Here is a 6,785-nt window from a genome sequence, read left to right on the forward strand (position 1 = left end):
CTCATGCTGTCTTGCATCTCCCCAGTGTGCAAAATGTGCTGCTAAGCATTACAAAGGTCTCTACCAAGCACCTCCCAATACTCTAAGAAAAAACTGGGAGTCAAACCATCCTCTCGTGGGCAGCTACCGCTAGGAAATGCTTTGAGGGCCTCTTGTAGCTGGAGCGGGCTCTCAAGTCTTTGGCGCATCTCCTTAGTGACTAAACAAGGCATCTGTGCCCACACCTGCTCTCTGCATGCATCTTAACGCTCTGACTGCGTGCATATCCTTGGGCTCTGCAACAACAGACCCATCGGGCCTCCTCAGCAGGCCAACATTGGTGTGCGCATGGCGTGGACCCACAATCTCAAAAAACTCACTAATAACTTTGTCGCCCACCCGAGTCCACTGAGAAGCGTGACGATGAAAGGCAAACTCGTGGCGCCGCTCCTCGATGTTTATCAGCTCTTGCCGAGCCTATTGCATTTGTTCCTTGATCCAAGGGGTGCCTCGGCCCTGGGTGGCGCCTTGTATCCATTGTAAAGAGGCAATGCCCAGCCGGAGTCGCTTCTCCTTCTCCCTAGTTGCAACCAAGCAAGCTGCAGATTCGAAGAAATGACTATGCTCCACAAGGCCAGTGGCTGCTCTAGCAGCAGGGCCCCCCTGCGTGTCCAAATACTCTGTTCAAAGCTCCACAACTTGCTCTCTGAGCTTTAAAATCTTCTCTGGGATACGTAGCATGACACTGCCCGCCCATTATCTATTTGACAGGGTAAGAACCACTGGCGAATGATCCGAAAAAGTAGTCCCTACCAAAATGCAAACCGATCCTCCCATGTCATAGATGTGGTCACTAGCGTAAAAACAATCTATCCTAGATAGATTCATACCTCCTACCGTGTGGTTAGACCGAGAGAAAGAGAGCAAGGTGAAAAGGTACGTCAGGTACGGTACGGTATTCATACGTATGGGACGTATTTTTTTACCGAATACTTTTGTAGGTACGTAATCAATGTGTATCGTTTGTAAACAACCCTTTATTTATTGAGTTTTTCATGGACCTGTCACCTCTAACCCAGTGACTTGCTAGACTTATATCGAATACATTGTACAATGCTTAAAACTTAAACTGAAAACTCAAGCAGGAAGCTAGACGAGGAAACTAGCTGGTGTAGGTGTGTGCAGGCCTCTCTGCAACTCTTTACAACAAGAGTCTACTCTTTGGATTTGTTAAATTTCATATAGGGGGGTTTGTTGGCCTTCACACTTCCCAAGCCTTTTAAACACCAAATAACCTTATCGCATGCCCGACGCGCCCACATGACATGTCATGTGACACATCCAACCCTATGTGTCCGTGGACAAGCTACAACACGACAAGTGTTCAGTCAGTCCAGTCAGTCTAGATTTAGAAGTGATCTGGCACTTTTGTGAGTCTATTTGTAGACCGTGCATGCCCAGTCACTTAGTGTAGATGCATATCCTCTGGTTGCACACAGCATGATCATAAGCATTCCCATCAGAATCCAATAGAATCAGTTAGGGGGATTTTCCAGTGTATTTAGCCTATTTTACCTATTTTTGGCATTTTTCACTTATTAATTTAAGTGACTTTCCAACAAAAGTAGGTAGGGCAATTTGAGTAAGAAAATATATAAGCAAACAAAGTTAGCACTAAATGGCAGAAGAGGCAACATGCGCCAAGCTCAGCAGGCAACTTCTCAACAAGACTACTTGGTGGATTCCCTCCAAGCAAGAAGCAAGATTCCCCCGCAAGATCCTCTCAAGCCCAGCGTTTTTGCAGAGCAAACGAAAGAATTGCCGCACAACAAGAAGCAAATCGCATTAATATGATGGCCAAACAAGAAGAGACTCGCATTGCTTTGGAACGTGAACGCGACGAACGAAAAGAAAGAAAAGAACAAAGAAAGGAAGAAGTGGCAGCGCGAAGCGTAGCCTTGGAGGCCGAGCGTGCAGCTCAAAGAGTGGCCTTGGAGATCGAGCGTGAGGCTCAAAGAGAACTACGCACTCAAGAATTGATTCGACAAGTACTTGTCTCGAAATCCGAACCAGCCAAAGATCGTGGGAGTTCCTCAAGTGGCGCAAGCCACGATGCGGATTCCAACAACCCAGTCACAGAGAAGTTGACTTTCAGTAAGTATGATGGTAAGATGGATTCTACGGTTATTTATTCTTGGTTGCATCAATTTAATGCTTATTTTGCGACAACTAAGAAGACAGGGAATAGCAAGGTATTGACAGCAGCTATGTACCTTGCCGGTGATGCCATCAATTGGTACCACGCATGGCAAGAGGCACAGCTAGCCGCGCACCTAGAGGAAGCCGACGAATTCACGCCCCTTTCCTTCAATTGGGTTGATTTCCAAGACAAGCTCAAGGCGCGGTTTATGCCACCTCAGTACCTCGCACGATTGAAGGACGATTGGCGCGCTCTCAAGCAAAATGGTATGCCGGTTATGTCTTTTTCTAATCATGTTTTGCAACTAGGTACCTAATTACGCAAGTCGGATGATGAACGCAAGGAGGCATTCCTTTATGGATTGGACGAGTATATCAAGTACGATGTCGAGGTGCTCGATCCAATCGATCTCAACAAGGCGGTAGCGATTGCTCTCGCACAGGAGATGAAGCACAACAAGGGAAAGCCTAATGAGACCAAGACTTCCACAAGTACCTTGCAAACTTCTCAGATCGGTAAGAACGGTAAGAATGGTAACTCTTCTAGCCTATCTTCCAACAGTCTCTCAGAAAAGAATATTTCCAATGGATCTAAGGGTAAGGCTAACACAATTGCTAAGCTTAAGCTTACTTTAGATGAAAAGGTAGCACAAGGAATTGTAGGAGGATACATCACGTTTGGGAGCCCATGACTAGCGTTTTCAGCAGATACCACCCACAGCAATGCAGCGATTTTCAGCAATGAAATAGTTGCAGATTTAGCCCTCGAAGAGTAGCAGATTCAGCCCCGGAAAGACCATCAGTTTTCAGCCTTGAAGAACTTCAGTTTTCAGCCCTAAACCTGCAGATTTTCAGCAACAAAGACCCACAGAATACAGTCTCCAAATCAGCGTTTTTGGACTAGTCGCAGATTTCAGCCCATAGCGTTTTTGGACGGCAGTAGAAAGATTGCAGATTTCAGCCCTTAGGTCGACTTCGTCATCCCCCTCGTCGTCGTCAACATAGCCTAGACTTGCATCAGTCACATGCATTCCATTTGTACCAGATTGTGCAATTATAAGTAGACCACTCTCGCCGACAAGAGTGGGGCCTTCGGAGGAGGGTTTTACAACGTCTCTGGTGTCGTATCTCTCTTCTCTCTCTATCTCTTAGTCTCATACACCTCCATTCAGAGTGTTCATTCACTTTGTGTCCATTGCACTCTCTCACTAAAGGAACGGAAAGCTCTCCCTTCCGTAAGTAAAAGGAACCCTTGAGCACAGTTCGGAGCACTCATCTTGAGCAAAGCGCAAACATTCATTCCGCTACACCTAACACGACGTTAGAGAGGATGGCCAATTTTTTTTTAATGATAACGTAAGGACCCATACCGTATGGATGTACCGTATTGTACGAATCCGTATGTACATACAGATGCAACCTTGAAACAGGGACTATTTAGGGGCACAAGGGAGAGAGAGAGAGAGCACAAGGGAGTTCCACGCCCAGAAGCACTGGCCCAAAAGATTGGCGCGCCTTTCGATATTTCTTTATTATTGATCACTGCGAAGTACAAATTCCCAGGGGTCCTTAGAATTTGCGTCTAGATGCTCTGCGGAGTGAGAGGCCCAAGGGCTCTTTTATTCTTACAAGGGATGCCCAAAAGCAGAGCTTCAAAAGCAATCAGTTCTAAGAGCATTAAACTTCAAAATCTATGGTCCCCAAAAGCTAGCATTGGAATTTGCAAAAGCTGCGAGCGTAATTTACGAAAATCCGTATAGCTTGCCACGTTAGCAGAGCAGCACAAAATGCAAAAAATCTGTACAGCCCTGCCACGTCATCTTTCGTACGGAGTACCACGTCAGCATATCAATGCCTTTTATGGAAGGCCTCAAAGTTCAAGATTTTGGTCTTTTTAGGGTTTCGGGCCCCACGGTTGGTGCTTCAGAAGTTCTTTCAGCTGAACAAGAACCCGTAGTGGGTAACCATGCAGCCTTGGCCACAACTGATGCTGAAGTGTGCGGGTTCTCCAAAACCGTCTCAATCATGGAACCAATCCTGAAAGTAAAGGAAGATATTCCCACTGCAAGCCTGGGAAGTAGACTGAGATAGGAAGATCTACCTCCTCAAGCACATCTAAGTCGGTTCGAAGCCGTGGTGCCATTGTCTGAAGTAAGCTCGAGCCGCCCAGATACCTAGCGGCCTCATCGAATCATTTTGGTTGCCATCTCTGGAGACTCAAACTCTATCTGGTAATAGCCTCTCTGAGAATGTGCACATCAATGATCTTGCCCACTTCGGTGAGGAGTTGGGCTTGGAGCAAGTCCTGAATATTACCTTTGCTGGGCCGTGTGCCAACAATCTTGTGAATGACCGAGGTGGCTTGGAGCCGTTCCACATCAGCTATCAAGCTCGCTTGCTCTTATAGTGAAAGAGCAAATTGAAGGGTCGGTTCTAGGGTGTCGAACGAGGGGGCTTCCTGAGTCCCTTTGAGGTGGAGGAGGGGCCGCCATTTTGTGTTGCTGCTGAAAAGAAGAGGGCAAAGACGTCAATGCAATCGATTGGTACACTGAAAACAGCCCACAGACAGCAAAAGAACCCCCCCCCCCCCCCCCCCCCCCCCCCCTTTGGTGGCAAAAGGAAAGCACGGAAACTGCCGCCGGGCTCGTCTGAACCCGGCCTAATTAATATGTAAACTCTGAATTGTTAGGGATTTGACCAAAACTGAAACCAAATGCAAATTTGCGGTTGCCATTGGGTTCACAAAGCAGTGGGGAGTAGTGGGTACAAGTCTTGGCCAAAATAGACGAACATAAGAAAATTGTCCTTGCCTTCTTGGCTAATCCAGTGGCATTTTGTCCGATTTGAGCATTCTGCACAACAGAATAGGTAAGTATTGTTGTGGAATATAGAAGTGGGTCGGTAGCATAATCACATGGAAGGAGAAATGGGAAAGGCCATCAAAGACGGAAACGGATAGCTCTTTTCACTGGAACGGTTTGGAATGGCTTTTTATAGGTGTATGTATGTTTGGAACTTCCTGAAGAAAAGGCTAAGTGGAAACGAGGAACAGGGGACTATGGAAACGGAGTCTCCAATCCAATAGGCCTCGAAACAGAGTTTTCTTGTAACTATGGTTGGTAGGGGGGTGTGTCCTGGGTTGTGCTATTCTTGAACTGCCCTTCTCTGCAGGCTTCCACTTTGTCATTGAACTGAAGAAAATGTCACTTCTGTTTGATTTTTCGACCTTCTAGCTAATGATGATTAATTGAAAAAAGAAAGCAATTCTCAGCTTAACACACCCCAATTTTTATTTTAATTAAATGTAAGCACACTAACAGTTGACTGTATGGTATGGCTTCCATCCCATTTTCGTGAGTTTTGGTCATCCCTTTAGTTAGTTATTTATTATTGATTTATGCCAATTCTGCCGGCTTATTTATATTGTCTGAAGTCTTTCTTTGATCTGCAGAATGGGATAGATCAAGAGTGTGCTTAGATATGGAAGAGCATTGTCATGGATGTATGCGCTTGGTTCTTCCATTCTTGAAGTGCCAGCTCTGCAGCGATTCCAGGTGGTCATCAAGCGCAACAAAATTATTCTTACGCTATCATAGTTCGTGCCTGACATTCAGGCACTCTGCAGACCAGAATAGGTCAATAATGTGCTAAATTTAAGAGGAGCATTACTAGGATTGTTTCCCTCTTCCATTTGGTCATTGAACCCTTATATGTATTGTTGTCTGTAAATCGTTGCTTAGAATGACAAGGGGCACTTCATCAAGAAATTGATGTAGAAATTAGATCTCTAATAAATGGTTGCCCCTGACTTTGAATTAATGTAGTGAATGTGGGTGCCATTGCCAAAGCGACCAAAGAAGACACTCCTATGAAATAGGTCAGGTCTTACTCGATTTTGGTGGGAATACTCTTGGCAAGCCTTGATTTGGGGCTTGTGCTAGCTGTATAGGCACAGATTTTTGATTGTAGAACACATTTATTATGATAGAAAGATTACTTCAATTTTCATTTCTGCTATTAATAACACATTCCATTGTGAGTTCTGATAATTCGCTTAATTTGAAACAGCAGGTTCGCAGACATCAAACAATATTTTAGTGTGGGTCGTGAAGTAATACATAATATTGTAGTGTGGCTTCAAGTGGTCCACTATTGTCTTGTGGGTGACTCCCATGAGTCTATACCCTGCACTTTCCCTTGAATGGGCTTATCTTGGATTCATCTTTAAACCTTGTGCTTTGTTTTGACACATTTTGAGCTTGGCCAGAATCCCTCCCCCTTTTATAATAGTATAGATATAGATAGATAGATTAAGTCTGAAGTCTTGTGACCTTGGTATCCTTCTTTTTAAGGAATTTAGTTGGAGGGATGGATCTATAGGAAATGTTGTGCATTAAAAGGACATTAATAAAACCTCTTTACTTGCATGCCATGAGATGATAATATGAACCTATCTCGCAAGAACCTTTTTTTTTTCTCAAAATGCAATATAAAAACTCCTTTTGTGATGTAAAATCTTTTAAATTCTAAATTCTTTACCAAATAAACTTTATTTTGAACTCATGTGCTATACTTTGCATTTTTATAGCTGAACACCCCCCTTGCCC

General features: G+C 44.6%; 1 protein-coding gene across 1 annotated transcript in view; it reads left to right on the forward strand.

Moving 5' to 3' along the window:
* Positions 1-6,186, forward strand: part of LOC147419035 (uncharacterized) — a 43,007-nt gene extending 36,821 nt beyond the window's left edge. Inside the window, exon 8 of the mRNA XM_086506099.1 lies at positions 5,630-6,186. The gene's annotated coding sequence lies outside the window, so the exon portion shown is untranslated. The remainder of the gene's footprint in view (positions 1-5,629) is intronic.
* The last annotated feature ends 599 nt before the right edge of the window (positions 6,187-6,785 follow it).

Source organism: Adiantum capillus-veneris, chromosome 29, assembly GCF_014529385.1.
Source record: "Adiantum capillus-veneris isolate H3 chromosome 29, ASM1452938v2, whole genome shotgun sequence".
Lineage (NCBI taxonomy): Eukaryota > Viridiplantae > Streptophyta > Polypodiopsida > Polypodiales > Pteridaceae > Adiantum > Adiantum capillus-veneris.